Genomic DNA, 18534 nt, shown 5'->3' on the forward strand with positions numbered 1-18534 from the left:
GGGCGTCCTCACCATCCAAGGGGATGCTACGGAGGCCGTGATGGCGCTCAGGCTCGCCTTCAAGACCGTGGCAGCAGCGCAGCGAGCCGGCGCCGGTGCGCCGGAGGCCAAGGAGGCCGCGCCCACCAAGAAAAAGCAGTTGTTCACCCAAGACAAGGCAGAGACCAAGCAGGTGCCGGTCAACGAGGATGGGTCCTCAGGAGCCACCTTCATCATAGGAACCGGCCTTAACCCGGGGCAAGAAGAAGCTTTGGTGAGGTTCTTGCGCGCGAACAAGGAGATATTCGCGTGGGAGCCCGATCAACTGGTAGGGGTCCCGAGAGAGGTAATCCAGCATCATCTAAAGGAGTGCCCCAACGTATGCCCCATGAAGCAGTGAGCAAGACGGCAGTCCACTGAGAAGCAGGCCTTCATTGTCCAAGAGACACGCATGCTGGAGGCGGCAGGTAAAATCCGGGAAGTTCGATACCCTGAATGGCTGGCGAACCCCGTTGTGGTGCCGAAGAAAGGCGGGAAGGAATGGATGTGCGTCGACTTCACCAACCTAAACAAAGCCTACCCCCAAGACCCGTTCCCCCTTCCGCGCATCGATCAAATTGTCGACTCCACCGCCGAGTGCGACTTGCTGTGTTTCTTGGATGCATTCTCTGGATACCATCAGATCAAGCTGGCGATGGAGGATGTGGAGAAGACGACCTTCTTGACACCATGCGGGGTGTACTACTACACCTGCATGCCTTTCGGCCTTCGCAACGCGGGCGCAACCTTTCAACGGCTGATGCACATCGCCTTGGGGCGGCAGTTCGGCAGGAACACAGAGGCCTACGTTGATGACATAGTGGTCAAATCTCGCGAGGCGAGGACGTTGATTCAAGACTTGAAGGATACCTTCGAGAGCTTGCGCCAAGTTAATTTGAGGCTTAACCCGGAAAAGTGTGTGTTTGGCGTCCCATCCGGCAAGTTGCTAGGGTTTCTCATATCCCACAGAGGGATCGATGCTAACCCGGAAAAGATCAAGGCCATCGAAGAGATGAGCCCACCACAGACCCTCAAGGAGAAGCAGAAACTGGCAGGACGGGTGACCGCATTAGGGTGTTTCATCTCTAAGCTAGGCGAGCGTGCCTTGCCCTTCTTTAAGGTCATGAAGATGAAAGGCCCCTTCAAGTGGACCCAGGAGGCCGACCAGGCCTTCCGAGACCTCAAGAAATACCTCACCAGCCCCCCGGTGATGGTGGCACCACGGACTCTCGGGCCTCTCTTGCTCTACCTTGCCGCCACCCCATACTCTACCAGCGCGGCGTTGGTGGCGATACGGGAAGAGCGTCAAGACAAGGGTAGAGCTGATATAGCACCGGGCCAGAGAGATGCAGCAAAACCACCAGCGGCGGAGGACCTAGCTCAGCAGAGCAACATCGCGGAAGCTCCTGAGGGCGGTCAGGTCTCGGGAGGCCCATCACCTCAGGATATGCCGCAATCTACGCGGGACCCGAGCCTCAACAGTGTACGGACCCTCGTCGAGCACCCAGTGTACTTCGTCAGCACTGTACTGCGGGACGCGAGGGCGCGCTACCCCATGCCGCAGAAGCTCCTGCTCACACTTTTGGTGGCCTCGCGCAAGCTGCGACACTACTTCCAGGGGCACCCCATCAAGGTCTTCTCGTCTTACCCGCTGGAGAAGATACTCAGGAGCTCAAACTCAGCCGGAAGGGTCGCTGAATGGAACATCAAGCTGCAAGCATTTCAGCTGGAGTTTAGCACCACCAGGGTCATCAAGGGAGCCGCGCTCGCCGATTTTGTGGAAGAATGGACAGATGCCCCGGCTCTCGAGGAAGGAGAAGACCGGTCCACCTCCCCGGGAAGCGAGGCGCCAGACGCTGGGTCATGTATTTTGATGGCGCCTTTGCGCACCAGGGCGGGGGGGCTGGAGCAGTGCTCATCTCACCCACCCAGGACAAGCTTTGCTACGCCATGCAACTCTGTTTTCAGCATGGCGAGAAGGTCTCCAACAACATCGCAGAATACGAGGGCCTCATAGCCGGCCTGAAGGCTATGGTGGCTATGGGGGTGAGGCGCCTTACCGTCAAGGGCGACTCGCAGCTCCTCGTCAACTTCTCCAACAAAGTGTACGAGCCAAAGGACGAGCACATGGAGGCCTACCTTGCTGAGGTGTGCAAAATGGAAAAGCAGTTCGCAGGCTTGGAGCTGCAGCACGTGCCTCGGGGCACCAACAAGGAAGCCGAAGAGATCGCCAAGAGAGCATCCAAGCGGCAACCGCAAGAGCCCGACGTCTTCTAAGAGCGGATCTTCAAGCCGCCAGCTACGCCGCCTCTTTCGAACATGACTCAGCCTCGGGAGGAGCTCCCTCAGCCCTCGGCCTCGGGAGCCCCAAATTGTGGCCCAACCTCAGGAGCTCGGCTGCTCTTGGCGCTCGAGCCCCGGGAGGAGTGCTGGACCAAGGAGTTCAGGGAGTACCTGATGCATGGGACACTGCCGGAGAGAGAAGAGGACGCGGAGCGCGTATCTCGATAGGCCATGGCATACTGCATTCAAGATGGCGAGTTGTATAGGAAATGACCGAACGACGTCACATTGTGCTGCATCTCCAGTGATCAAGGGAAGGAGCTGCTGACTGACATACACGGCGGGGACTATGGGCATCACTCGTCATCACGGACCCTCGTCGGCAAGGCCTTCCGCAGTGGATTCTATTGGCCTACAGCACTCAACGATGCAGCTGAGCTGGTGAAGTCCTGCGAAGCTTGCCAATTCCACGCCAAGCAAATCCATCAGCCTGCTCAGGGCCTCCAAACCATCTCACTCACGTGGCCGTTCGTGGTCTGGGGGCTGGACATCCTAGGCCCGTTCCCGCGAGGGCCAGGGGGCTACCGCTATCTCTATGTCGCCATCGATAAGTTCACTAAATGGGCAGAGGTGGAAGCCGTCCGAACCATTCCGGTCGGCTCTGCTGTCAAGTTCATCAAGGGCCTTGTGAGCCGCTTCGGGGTCCCCAACCACATTATCACAGATAATGGCTCGCAGTTCACTAGTAACCTCTTTAAAACCTACTGTGCTAACCTGGGAACGCAGATCTGCTACGCTTCGGTAGCCCACCCCAGGAGCAATGGTCAGGCCGAGCGCGCCAACGCTGAGGTCCTGAGGGGCCGCAAGACCAGGACCTTCAAGAAGAAGCTGGAGGCCTGCGGCAGGGGCTGGCACGATGAGCTCCAGTCCGTGCTGTGGTCCATCCGCACCATCGCTACCAAGCCAACGGGTGAGACTCCATTCTTCCTCGTCTACGGAGCTGAAGCAGTCCTCCCTCACGAGGTCAGGCATCGCTCTGCGCGGGTCCTGGCGTTCGATGAAACGCAGCAGGACGCCATGCGGGGGATGCTTCTCGTGCTGGGGAAGGAACGACGTCGCGAAGCTGCATTAAGGGCGGCAAGGTACCAGCAAGCGCTGCGGCGCTACCACTGCCGCAACATTCGCTCCAGGATGCTCGAGACGGGTGACCTGGTCCTGAGGCGGGTCCTCTCTAGGGAAGGCTTGCACAAGCTCTCGCCCATGTGGAAGGGCCCGTTCGGGGTCGTTCACATCGCTAGGCCTGGCGCCGTGCGCTTGGAGACGCAAGAGGGGACACCCATCCAAAACGCCTGGAACATCCAGCACCTCCGGAAGTTCTACCCATGAAGCAAGGACTAGAGCCTGAGAAGCAAGGCCCAGTGCCTATGAAGCAAGGCCCAGAGCCTGTGAAGCAAGGCCCGGTGCCTGTGAAGAATCGCCGCCCGTGACACTCTCACATAATAATGAGTTGGGGCTGTACACACCCTGGAGTCTCAAGAGCGCCGGCCTCAGGCCCTGGGGCTCCCTCCCACGCCTAGTGGACAGCACTTAGCTCCGCGCTGGTGAGAAGACTCGAAGACTAGATTAGGCGCCGTACGCAGCTTTTCATTTGCTTTCCATAGCTGGCTTGCTTTTCCTTAATCGAGTTTGCCTTTTGGCGTTCCTTGCTGATTTGGTTCCTTCACCTTTTACCGCGTTTTTCAGCTCTGGTTTACCCGTGATCTCTCTCTCGCATACCTCGCGAGGGGGCTAGGCAGGTGCCCTCGCGAGCTTTTCCTTCTCTCTGCCTTCTCGCGAGTCACCCTCGTTCGAGCCTGGAAGCTGGCGCAACTCTCCTAAATCCGTGCCCCTCGGGTACCGTGATGCAAAGCGCCAAGTCAAGGTTCGGGTAAACGGCAAATCCTCTAGCACACCCCCTAACAAATTCTTGTAATTCCCGAGCAAACGCGGATATCTCGTGAAGGAAGGGGCGTCCCAAACACGCCAGGTTAGGTTATCTCTGCGCAAAATAACAACATGGCACGGGAATAACTCGCACGTTGCATTAACCAAGAACCATAGTTATATACACGCCCCTCTGGGCCCATACTGGTTTCATTTTTTGGTGCAGGGAAAGAAAGGAAAAAACCAAGCGAAGCAGCGTTTTAACAATCTACGGGGGCAGGCCCTTAGCGACGCCCAAGCCTAGCCAGACCCCTCCTCGCACTTCATGAAGGCGCGGCGACGAGATGACCCGCTGCCTCCTCACATTTTTAACAAGGTTATACATTCTCCCCTGAAGAAATTGTAATACTACGAGACTGACGCCGCTGCTGGTGCCCCGATCGACTACGCTGTTGACGACCCCTCTTTCTTGCCAGAACAACCAGGAAAGTCCCCCCCTTGATCACCAGATATCACCTACTCTTCTCTCTACTTCTTGCATTAGAGTAGTGTAGCATGTTACTGCTTTCCGTTAATCCTATTCTGATGCATAGCCTGTCATTGTTGCTACAACTATTGATACCTTACCTGCAATCCTAAATGCTTAGTATAGGATGCTAGAATATCATCAGTGGCCCTACATTCTTGTCAGTTTGCCATGCTATACTATCGGGCCGTAATCACATCGGGTGTTGATCACGGGTATATACTATGTATACATACTATACATGTTATGACTAAAATCGGGTCAGCTCGTTGAGTACCCGCAAGTGATTCCGATGTTAGGGGTTGAAGGGGCAGGTGGTTCCACACAGGTAGTGGTGGGTCTAGGTTCCCGATGGCCCCACTGTTACTTTGAGGCGGAGCGACAGGGCAGGCGGAGACCACCTAGGTGAGAGGTGGGCCTGGCCCTGGTCGGCGTTCGCGATTACTTCAAAATAACACGCTTAACGAGATCTGGGTATTTGATCTGAGTCTGGCTACTGGCCTATATGCACTAACCAACTACGCGGGAACAGTTATGGGCACTCGATGTCGTGGTATCAGCCGAAGCTTTCGTGATGTCAGCGACTGGGCGGCGCGCGCCGGGTTGGACTGGAACGCCTGCTCTTGTATAAGGGAGGCTAGGTCTGCTCGTCGGCCGTGTTCGCAATGTGCAGGTGTGCAATGGGCGATGGGTCCAGACCCCTGCGCCATAGGATTTAGACCGGTGTGCTGACCTCTCTGTTGTGCCTAGGTAGGGCTGCAACGTGTTGATCTTCCGAGGCCGGGCATGACCCAGAAAAGTGTGTTCGGACAAAGGGGATCAGGCGTGTTGGGAAATGTGGTGCACCCCTGCAGGGAAGTTAATCTATTCGAATAGCCATGATCTTCGGTAACAGGATGGCATGGAGTTGTACCTTGACCTTATGGCAACTACAGCCGGATACTTAATAAAATACACCCTTCCAAGTGCCAGATACAACCGGTAATCGCTCTCTCACAGGGCGACGAGGGGAGGATCATCGGTTAGGATTTTGCTATGCGATGTTACTTGGTGAACTTACCATCTACTCTCTTCTTCTGCTGCAAGATGGAGGTTACCAGAAGCGTAGTCTTCGATAGGACTAGCTACTGGCATTCTGCAGTTCAATCAACATATGTCACCCCTTTTTCATTTGATACCAATGCATACATATGTAGTGTAGCTCCTTGCTTGCGAGTACTTTGGATGAGTACTCACGGTTGCTTTGCTCCCCCTTTTCCCCCTTTCTATACCCGATTGCTACGACCAGAGTCTAGGAGCCAGACACCACTGTCGTGAAGACTGCTACTACTCGGGAGGTGCCTACTACTATGTGCAGGCCGCTGACGACGACCAGGAGTAGTTTAGGAGGATCCTAGGCAGGAGGCCTACGCCTCTTTCGATCTGTATCCCAGTTTGTGCTATCCTTCTTAAGGCAGACTTGTTTAACTTATGTCTGTACTCAAATATTGTTGCTTCCGCTGACTCGTCTATGATCGAGTTCTTGTATTCGAGCCCTCGAGGCCCCTGGCTTGTAATGTGATGCTTGTATGACTTATTTTATTTGTAGAGTTGTGTTGTGATGTCTTCCCGTGAGTCCTTGATCTTGATCGTACACGTTTGCGTGTATGATTAGTGTATGGTCAAATCGGGGGCATCACAAGTTGGGCCGACTGCCTGTAGGAATTCCCCTTCCACATTCCTTGGCCGAAGTTGAGTCTAGACATTGAAAAAACTTTTACTAACATGGCTGTGTGTCTTACGGGCCCACGTCGCCATTGGGTGGCATTAGGATCTTTTATTCCTCGTCTATACTGTGGGACTCCGATCTCTCTTCTATTCGGGTTAAATGAATTTTACTAAAACTAACATTAGGATCTCGTGATCACTTTCACCCGGAGAGCACCTTATTACCGATGATCGTCTGCTGCACCAGAAGATTCCGAGGATACTCTATGATGTTCTCTCGAGACTTTGTGCCATCGCTTTTGCAATTCCCATCCATCGATAAACCTCTATGGATAACCACGTACACTTGTCATTCATAGCTTCGATCCAAGTTGTCCTTGTTATCACTTGATACCCTGAAAAATTCTTCGATGTTCCAGGAATCCTTTGTCCCCACTGCTTTGCGGCCCTTTTCCGCATTAATACCCCTACGGATAATTCCTCGCACTTACCGAGTATCTGTTCTTCCCTCGTTGTTCATATGATTCACAAGATACATTGGAATACTATCTGAACTCCCCGTAATCCTCTGCCCATTGTTGCTCTGCAACTACTTGTCTGCCTGCATTATGGTTAATTTCAGAATTCTAGTAATCTCCGTTGACATCCTTTGTCATTATCATTTTGAGTCTGTTGATTCAATTTTTTGCGGATGCTCGCAATCCTCAATCAAATCCTAGAACTCATCCTTCCGGCTCAGACGTCATTTTTAACAAGGGTTGGATCTCGCCCAATCAAATTGCCATCAATTGTACCCCTAAGCCTGCTCAGCTTATCCATCCTTAATCAGAGTGTTTGCTTCTGATCCCTTGATTTGGAAATCATAATTCTTTTGCATTGAGCTTTGAGTTAGTCAGTTGTTTCTATACTCTGATCTCCTTGCATCCCTTCTTCCTATGGTTGAGTACCTATGCTCACATCACCACCAGATCCTTTGTTGGGTTTTATCTGACAACGTCCCTCATATTCAACCACTTTGGAAGTTCTTTCCCTGATACGTAATGCCATTGGTAAATCCTATTCTCTGATTTGGCCAACCATACTTTGCTTTCGAGATGGTGATATTTATTCTTGAAGTTTGTGGTATATGTTCCTAAGATGCCCGATGGGTTGAACCTATGCCTTCCTTAATATGTGTCAACTAGTTTTCATGAGTCATACTCTTCTGGTATTTTGCCAGATAAAATTTCAACACTACAACTTCTTCGGAAATGAGAAGTGAAAGAGAGGGTATGCATTGGAGAAGTGGGAGTCGACCTTGAACTTGTGTTCATGCCCATGGATACGATGTAGATCCTATCATGGAAGCTTCTGGTAATAATAACAGTTTCCTTGATATAATATCATCTGGTATCTGTGAATTGATCCTTTGCAATCGTGGTTCCGGCCATATTTTCTACTTGATCCCATTTCTCAAGCAAGTGAAAACACTTGTCTTCTACGGATCAATACATCTCCGCAACCCCTATGTCGATCTTCCTTCGAGTAATACCCTCTAGTATCTCAAGAATATCAAAGAACTGTGTTGCTTCCTATGAGTCTTTATCTAGTATTGCTGCTCACCGATTTCAGATTTCCCCCGGGCTCTGAGTTATTTCACTCGAGAACACCGATAAGCGAATCGATTCCGCACTCCGATTCAATAACTCTAAGTAATTTTCATTGCTTACGAGTTAAGTAACCCTTCAAGCCATTCCTAGCCTGATCGGCTATATCATTATTGTGCTAAATTTTAACTGTGCTACCTGGTCCTTCTTTTCGGAGCAAAATTTTTGACGATGAGCTAACCTTACGTCGATCTTTCTCATCATATAATTTTGCCTTAAACAGCAAGCTTGATTTCGAGTTTGTGTCGTACCCTTGGTTCTAATAACCTTTTGCTTCATCATTCCTTTGACTTGATGTCATCGCCGATCAATTACATCTTCATGAAATCTCTCGACAAAGGTGCCATGATCATCATCAACATTCTAGGTTCTTCCGAGATCTCTATCGAATTCTTGATGAGAAATACCCTCCTTGCCCCTCAATGATTTGTGTTATCATCGGCAACTTTATTGCCTTCCCTCCAACACAAACTTGTTCATGTTTTGTGTATTACCTTGAGTTCCTTTCTATCCAGCTTGTGTTATGTTCTACCTTGGAGTATTACCATCTCTCATGTCAAGGATGTCATGGGAATTTCACCACCTCTTGAGAATTCTTGATATAAGTGATACTTATCACCATCACCATTCTTTTCTTGGTCCATGTGTTGTTCCTAACAGGAATACCGACAGATGGACTAGCATTTTTAAAACTTCTAGCAACCTTATTGCTTTGAAGTGAATGGTCAATTGTTTCGTTTTAATTCTTTTGTTCATTAAGTCACCGTTCTAACATTTATCGTGCAACCCATCCCATATTTCGGGTGCACCTGTCAACCAATGTCTAATTGGGGATGTTTTCCTCGAACATACATCATTATATCATTTGATCTGACAATTGTTATCTCCTTGTTCACATAATTGTGGAAATATATCTTTTGTTAATCTTGATAAATTATCGTTGAGTCCATCAGCCACATCCTCTTCCTCTCCTTGGTTTAATGATGAACTTTTGTTTCGAAACTCATTTCCATAGTTCATTCCCGAGAATCTTACAATGTCTTCTCGTCAATTTGTGTTACACCCTTTTCTTCTCAGGCGTCCAGAGCCTGAGGTATCCCGGCACCAATCAGATCTGAATCTCGGTCAGATATGATGGTTGGAATATATTTCCATGAGTCATAACATTGGTCTTTATATGACTGGTAAGGTGGCGTCATTCCTAGCACACCTGACTGGAGGACCTATTGTTATAGTTTCCTTTTTAACAAGGTTATACATTCTCCCCTGAAGAAATTGTAATACTATGAGACTGACGCCGCTGCTGGTGCCCCGATCGACTACGCTGTTGACGACCCCTCTTTCTTGCCAGAACAACCAGGAAAGTCCCCCCCTTGATCACCAAATATCGCCTACTCTTCTGTCTACTTCTTGCATTAGAGTAGTGTAGCATGTTACTAGTTTCCATTAATCCTATTCTGATGCATAGCCTGTCATTGTTGCTACAACTGTTGATACCATACCTGCAATCCTAAATGCTTAGTATAGGATGCTAGATTATCATCAGTAGCCCTACATTCTTGTCAGTCTGCCATGCTATACTATCGGGCCGTGATCACGTCGGGTGTTGATCACGGGTATATACTATGCATACATACTATACATGTTGTGACTAAAGTCGGGTCGGCTCGTTGAGTACCCGCAAGTGATTCCGATGTTGGGGGCTGAAGGGGCAGGTGGTTCCACCCAGGTATTGGTGGGCCAAGGTTCTTGACGGCCCCTGACTGTTACTTTGAGGCGGAGCCATAGGGCAGGCGGAGACCACCTAGGTGAGAGGTGGGCCTGGCCCTGGTCAACGTTCGTGATTACTTCAAAATAACACACTTAACGAGATCTGGGTATTTGATTTGAGTCTGGCTACTAGCCTATACGCACTAACCAACTATGCGGGAACAGTTATGGGCACTCGACGTCGTGGTATCAGCCGAAGCTTTCGTGACATCAGCGACCGGGCGGCGCGCGCCGGGTTGGACTAGAACGCCTGCTCTTGTATAAGGGAGGCTAGGTCTGCTCGCCGGCCGTGTTCGCAACATGCATGTGTGCAATGGGCGATGGGCCTAGACCCCTGCGCCATAGGATTTAGACCGGTGTGCTGACCTCTCTGCTGTCCCTAGGTTGGGCTACGACATGTTGATCTTCCGAGGCCGGGCATGACCCAGAAAAGTGTGTCCGAACAAAGGGGACCGAGCGTGTTGGGAAATGTGGTGCACCCCTGCAGGGAAGTTAATATATTCGAATAGCCGTGATCTTTGGTAACAGGACGACATGGATTTGTACCTTGACCTTATGACAACTAGAATCGGATACTTAATAAAATACACCCTTCCAAGTGCCAGATACAACCGGTGATCGCTCTCTCATAGGGCGACGATGGGAGGATCATTGGTTAGGATTTTGCTATGCGATGTTACTTGGTGAACTTACCATCTACTCTCTTCCTCTGCTGCAAGATGGAGGTTACCAGAAGCGTAGTCTTCGATAGGACTAGCTATCCCCCTCTTATTCCGGCATTCTGTAGTTCAGTCCACATATGTCACCCCTTTTTCATTTGATACCAATGCATACATATGTAGTGTAGCTCCTTGCTTGCGAGTACTTTGTATGAGTACTCATGGTTGCTTTGCTCCCCCTTTTCCCCCTTTCTATACCCGATTGCTGCGACTAGACGTTGCAGTCCAGGAGCCAGACGCCACTGTCGTGATGACTGCTACTACTCGGGAGGTGCCTACTACTACGTGCAGCCCGCTGACGACGGCCAGGAGTAGTTTAGGAGGATCCCAGGCAGGAGGCATGCGCCTCTTTCGATCTGTATCCCAGTTTGTGCTAGCCTTCTTAAGGCAGACTTGTTTAACTTATGTCTATACTCAGATATTGTTGCTTTCGCTGACTCGTCTATGATCGAGCGCTTGTATTTGAGCCCTCGAGGCCCCTGGCTTGTAATATGATGCTTGTATGACTTATTTTATTTGTAGAGTTGTGTTGTGATATCTTCCCGTGAGTCCCAGATCTTGATCGTACACGTTTGCGTGTATGATTAGTGTATGGTCAAATTAGGGGCGTCACACTTCTAGAGCTATCAGCAGTGCAGCTACTACTCGTGCATCCTATACAATCAAGAGAGAATCTTCAACACATGCGTCTTGATTGTGAAGCCATTGCTGGGCTCCCCTGTCTGGAAGAAGCCATTGACTGCTTCAGGGAGGTTGGTCTTCTACAGTTCGTCACTAACAAAGAACACTGGAATGAAGAGCTCCTGCTGCAGTTCTACCCCACACTTCACATTCGTGGATACAATAGGGATCCGAAGACATGGGTCCTTGAGTGGATGTCAAGAGATGCGCACCACAAAGCCAACGCTCAAGACATTATTGAGCTTACTTCCCTGCCCACTCCAGTTGAACTCCATGAGCCTGGTTGTTAGCTACACCAAAATGAACTGTAGAGTATCTTCCAGCGGCCTGAACCAAATATGAGTCAGATGCTCAGCATGATGAAGCCATTGCCTCAAGATGCTGATTGTCCCAAGGAGTTCTTCATCAAGGACCTTGAATACCTGCCCCGCACAGTCTATCATATTCTGAGGCATACTCTCTGGCCCATCAAGGGATACTCAACTGAAGCTAAACTTGAAGGAGCCATGAAGACTTTGGTATTTTATAATGTCAATGGCATCAGATTCAATTCCCAGGATTTCTTCATCAGATAGCTTGCTGCATCTGGAATTGATCTGTTTGGCTTGAAGTTTTATGCTCCATGGGTGATGCGCTTAATCAAGCTTCACTCTTCTGTTGACTATCAGCCATCAGCGCACAACCATCTTATCTTTTTGCCTGAGGTTGATCTATCAGTGGAAGCTATCTACCTTGAGCCAGCCAAGGAGCCACTTTATCTTCATAATGTTTATCACCAAAGCTTCATGCAACCAATTGAAGGCACTCATGTCCCCAATTCTGAAACTCCTACTTATCCTCTGGCTGGCAATATACATATGCCTCACCATGCAAACACTGAAGCCACTGACAGCACCATTGCTCAACGGCCTCGGAAGCATTCTCGTGCACTCAATGACCGAGAGCTTCTTGTGGCCTTACATCAGAAGCAGGACAAGCATCATGATTGGTTAAAGCGTCAGATGCAGAGCATCTTGGTGGATGTCAATCGCATTTGCAATCTTGCCACCAAGAACTCACTCGTAGCTCATGAAGCCTGTCGGCGGTCTTGGAAGAGTCTCACACTGCTATGCTCTGAAGATGATCTTTGCGAAGACGGCTTCACAAAGGGCCTCAAATTTGATTCCAAGCCTCCCCAGAATGCAAGCTGGCGTCGGACTCCTTCCATTTAAGATTCTGAGTATTCATCTTTGGCTGCAACTATTGTTGCGAGAGTCTTCGATGAAGAAGACAATTCCACTTCACCAATAATGGCTTCACTGCATATCGACACTGCACCAGGCCCCTCTGCACCACCAAACTCCAACGTCGACCTTGCTCCTGCATCTACTCCTGATGGGAACGAGTAGATACTCTATGTATACAAACCTTTTTGGTCCTTACTGACAAAAGGGAGAGAAGCATATGCGTTGATAGTCTTCAAGCAGGTCCTTTATGGGTGGTTCCTACTTTTTGCCAAGTGATTACAACCTTCGTCTTTTGATACATTTGAGTCTTTTGGTTGTAACACTTAAACTTGATGGTCGTCTGCTACTTTTTCTACTACTTTGTGATGTGATGATAAATTCCGCATTAAGTCATTCCACAGACGTCCATTTTTCATTATGCATGTTATTATCTTCATCATAACTTTATATGCATGATGAATTGTCTTCATAAGTTGAAGAGGATCTCCACAAAGTAAAACCTGCCATGTGCATTTGCATTCAAAAGCAAACAACTTATATGCACATCTTCAGGGGGAGCCTTTTGCTACTTACGAAGACAATGCCGTAATTCCCAACTTTCACGTACGTTTATCCCTGTAGAAAACTTCAACCAGTTTGTCATCAATCACCAAAAAGGGGGAGATTGTAAGTGCATCTAGTGCCACCCCTAGTTGGTTTTGGAGTATTGACGACAAACTTGGTTGAGGGACTAATGTGTTTGTTAGAATTGCAGGATAACACAGGTAGTAGTCCCTCATTGATTCGGTTTACCTACCAGAGATGACCCCTAAAAATGTATGAAGACATTGAAGACAAAGGTGGTCTATGAAGATATTCACAACGAAGATTATGACTCGAGAAGACATTCACGTGAAGACTATGGAGTGCGAAGACATAGTTGTTTCGTAGTTTCTTTTCTTCTTTGTTGAGTCATAGGAATCACCACACTTTTAAGTGGGGTCCAAGTGAACAAAGTCAGAGTGACTGAAGTGATGCTCAACCAAATCCTATGTCTTAGAGTGAAGACAATGAGAGCAAATTTATCCAGAGCTGGATGAGTCATCTTTACTTGTAGCCCAAGTCAAGCTGCCGCGTGATGGAGTCCTGGACTAAGGGGTCCTCGGGCGTCCGACCTGTTTGCCATGGGCCGGACTGATGGGCTGTGAAGATATGAAGACCGGAGACCACACCCTTGTCCGGATGGGACTCTCCTTGGCGTGGAAGGCAAGCTTGGCGACTAAATATTTAGATTCCTTGCTTTGTAAGTGTGTAACCCTAGATCCTCCCGATGTCTATATAAACCGGAGGAGTTAGTCCGGAGAGAGAGACATTATCATAACCATACAAGCTAGGCCTCTAGGGTTTAGCCATTATGATCTAGTGGTAGATCAACTCTTGTAATACTCATATTCATCAAGATCAATCAAGCAGGACGTAGGGTATTACATCCATAGAGAGGGCCCGAACCTAGGTAAAACATTGTGTCCCCTGTCTCATGTTACCATCGACCTTAGACACACAGTTCGGGACCCCCTACCCGAGATCCGCCGGTTTTGTCACTGACATTGGTGATTTCATTGAGAGTTCCACTGTGCCGTCATCCAGAGGTCCGATGGCTCCTTCAACCATCTACAACGATGCTGCCCAAGGGGGAGTTTTCCTCCCCGGACAGATCTTCGTGTTCGGCGGCTTCGCTCTGCGGGCCAATTCGCTTGGCCATCTGGAGCAGATCGAAAGCTACGCCCCTTGCCATTAGGTCAGATTTGGGAGCTTGAACTACATTGTGGACATCCGTGGAGACTTGATCTTCACCGGATTCGAGACCGTGGCTGCCACTCCGGGTCACCTCGAGGGACATGACCTAAATCTGTCATTGGACTGCATCCAGGAGACAGCTCCCATAACCGCTCTGGCCTTAGATCCAGAGCAAACTGCGACATCCAAGGACGAGAGGATCGACCCCACCACGGAGGCCACAGATTCCATGGCGTTGGAGCCGCACATAGACTTGATCTCACACGATACACGTGTTGGGAAATGTAGTAATTTCAAAAAAAAAATCCTACGCACACGCAAGATCATGGTGATGCATAGCAACGAGAGGGGAGAGTATTGTCTACGTACCCTCAGACCGTAAGCGGAAGCATTATGAGAATGCGGTTGATGTAGTCATACGTCTTCACGATCTGACCGATCCAAGTATCGAACGCACGGCACCTCCGAGTTAAGCACACGTTCAGCTCGGTGATGTCCCACGAACTCTGATCCAGCAGAACTTCAATGGAGAGTTCCGTCAGCACAACGGCGTGATGAAGGTTTTGATGAAGCTACCGACGCAGGGCTTCGCCTAAGCACCGCTACGATATGACAGAGGTGGATTATGGTGGAGGGGGGCACCGCACACGACTAAAAGATCAACGATCCACTTGTGTGTCCATGGGGTGCCCCCCTTCCCTCGTATATAAAGGAGGAAGGAGGAGGAGGCCGGCCCTAGAGGAGGCGCCCCAAGTGTGGGGAGTCCTACTAGGACTCCCAAGTCCTAGTAGGATTCCCCTTTTGCTTTCCGGAGTAGGAGAGAAGAAAGAAGGAAAGAGAGAGGGAGTAGGAAAGGGCAAGGGGGGCGCCGCCCCCTTTCCCCTAGTCCAATTCGGACCCATGGGGGGGCGCATCCTTCCCTTTGTTCTGCCTCCTCTATTCCTGTATAGCCCAATAAGGCCCAATACTTCTCCCTGTGAATTTCCGTAACTCTCCGGTACTCCGAAAAATACCTGAATCACTCGGAACCTTTCCGATGTCCGAATATAGCCTTCCAATAAATCGATCTTTACGACTCGACCATTTCGACACTCCTCGTCATGTCCCCGATCTCATCCGGGACTCCGAACAAACTTCGGTCATCAAATCACATAACTCATAATACAAATCGTCATAGAACATTAAGCGTGCGGACCCTACGGGTTCGAGAACTATGTACACATGACCGAGACTCATCTTCGGTCAATAACCAATAGCGGAACCTGGATGCTCATCTTGGTTCCTACATATTCTACGAAGATCTTTATCGGTCAAACCGCATAACAACATACGTTGTTCCCTTTGTCACCGGTATGTTACTTGCACGATATTCGATTATTGTTATCTCAATACCTAGTTCAGTCTCTTTACTCGTTTCATAATGCTACATCCCGTAACTAACTCATTAGCTATATTGCTTGCAAGTCTTATTGTGATGTGCATTACCGAGAGGGCCCAGAGATACCTCTCCGACAATCGGAGTGACAAATCCTAATCTCGATCTATGCCAACTCAACAAGTACCATCGGAGACACCTGTAGATCACCTTTATAATCACCCAGTTACGTTGTGACGTTTGGTAGCACACAAAGTGTTCCTCCGGTACTAGGGAGTTGTATAATCTCATAGTCATAGGAACATGTATAAGTCATGAAGAAAGCAATAGCAACAAACTAAACGATCATCGTGCTAAGCTAACGGATGGGTCAAGTCAATCACATCATTCTCTAATGATTTGATCCCGTTATTCAAATGATAACTCATGTCTATGGTTAGGAAACATAACCATCATTAATTCAACGAGCTAGTCAAGTAGAGGCAAACTAGTGACACTCTGTTTGTCTATGTATTCACACATGTACTAAGTTTCCGGTTAATACAATTGTAGCATGAATAACAAACATTTATCATGATATAAGGAAATAAATAATAACTTTATTATTGCCTAGAGTATATTTCCTTTAGTCTCCCACTTGCACTAGAGTCAATAATCTAGTTCACATCTTTATGTGATTAGTTCACATCTCCATGTGACTAATACCCAAAGGGTTTACTAGAGTCAATAATCTAGTTCACATTGCTATGTGATTAACACCCAAAAAGTGATCATGTTTTGCTTGTGAGAGAAGTTTAGCCCACGGGTCTGCAACATTCCGATCCGTATGTATTTCGCAAATTTCTATGTCTACAATGCTCTGCACGGAGCTACTCTAGCTAATTGCTCCCACTTTCAATATGTATCCATATCGAGACTTAGATTCATCTAGATCGATGTAAAAATCTTGCATCGATGTAACTCTTTACGACGAACTCTTTTATCACCTCCATAAACGAGAAATATTTCCTTAGTCCTCTAAGGATAATTTTGACCGCTGTCCAGTGATCTACTCCTAGATCACTATTGTACTCCCTTGCCAAAAAGATGCTAAGGTATACAATAGGACTGGTAAACAGCATAGCATACTTTATAGAACCTATGACTGAGGCATAGGGAATGACTTTTCATTCTCTTTCTATTTTCTGCTGTGGTCGGGTTTTGAGTCTTTACTCACCTTCACACCTTGCAACACATGCAAGAACTCCTTCTTTGACTGTTCCATTTTGAACTACTTCAAAATCTTGTCAAGGTATGTACTCATTGAAAAAACTTATCAAGCGTCTTGATCTATCACTATAGATCCTGATGCTCAATGTGTAAGCAGCTTCATCGAGGTCTTTCTTTGAAAAACTCTTTTCAAACACTCCTTTATGCTTTCCAGAAAATTCTACATTATTTCCGATCAACACTATGTCATTCACATATACTTATCAGAAATGCTGTAGTGCTCCCACTCACTTTCTTGTAAATATAGGCTTCACCGCAAGTCTATATAAAACCATATGCTTTGATTACTTTATCAAAGCATATATTCCAACTCCGAGATGCTTGCACCAGTCCATAGATGGATCGTTGGAGCTTGCTCACTTTATTAGCACCTTTAGGATCAACAAAACCTTCTGGTTGCATCATATACAACTCTTCTTTTAAGAAATCCATGAAGGAATACAGTTTTGACGTCCATTTGCCAGATTTCATAAAATGCGGCAACTGCTAACATGATTTGGACAGACTTTTAAGCATCGATACGAGTGAGAAAATCTCCTTGTATTCAACGCCTTGAAATTGTCGAAAACATTTTGCGACAATTCGAGCTTTGTAGATAGTAACACTACTATCAGCGTCTGTCTTCCTCTTCAAGATCCATTTATTCTTAATGACCCACCGATCATCGGGCAAGTCAATCAAAGTCCATAATGTGCTCTCATACATGGATCCCATCTCAGATTTCATGGCCTCAAGCCATTTCGCGGAATCTGGGCTCATCATCGCTTCCTCATAGTTCATAGGTTCGTCATGGTCAAGTAACATGACATCCAGAACAGGATTACCGTACCACTCTGGTGCGGATCTCACTCTGATTGACCTACGGGGTTCAGTAGTAACTTGATCTGAAATTACATGATCATCATCATTAGCTTCCTCACTAATTGGTGTAGGGGTCACAAGAATAGATTTCTGTGATGAACTACTTTCCAATAAGGGAGCAGGTACAGTTACCTCATCAAGTTCTACTTTCCCCCCACTCACTTCTTTCGAGAGAAACTCCTTCTCCAAAAAGGATCCATTCTTAGCAACGAATGTCTTGCCTTCGGATTTGTGATAGAAGGTGTACCCAACTGTCTCCTTTGGGTATCCTATGAAGATACATTTCTCTGATTTGGGTTTGAGCTTATCAGGATGAAACTTTTTCACATAAGCATCCCAACCCCAAACTTTAAGAAATGACAACTTTGGTTTCTTGCCAAACCACAGTTCATATGGCGTCGTCTCAACGGATTTAGATGGTGCCCTATTTAACGTGAATGCAGCTGTCTCTAATGCATAACCCCAAAATGATAGTGGTAAATCGGTAAGAGACATCATAGATTGCACCATATCTAATAAAGTACGGTTACGATGTTCGGACACACCATTACGCTATGGTGTTCCACGTGGCGTGAGTTGCAAAACTATTCCGCATTGTTTCAAATGAAGACCAAACTCATAACTCAAATATTCGTCTCCACGATCAGATCGTAGAAACTTTATTTTCTTGTTACGATGATTTTCCACTTCACTCTAAAATTCTTTGAACTTTCCAAAATTTTCAGAATTATGTTTCATTAAGTAGATATACCCA

This window comes from Triticum urartu, chromosome 1, assembly GCF_003073215.2.
Source record: "Triticum urartu cultivar G1812 chromosome 1, Tu2.1, whole genome shotgun sequence".
Taxonomy (NCBI): domain Eukaryota; kingdom Viridiplantae; phylum Streptophyta; class Magnoliopsida; order Poales; family Poaceae; genus Triticum; species Triticum urartu.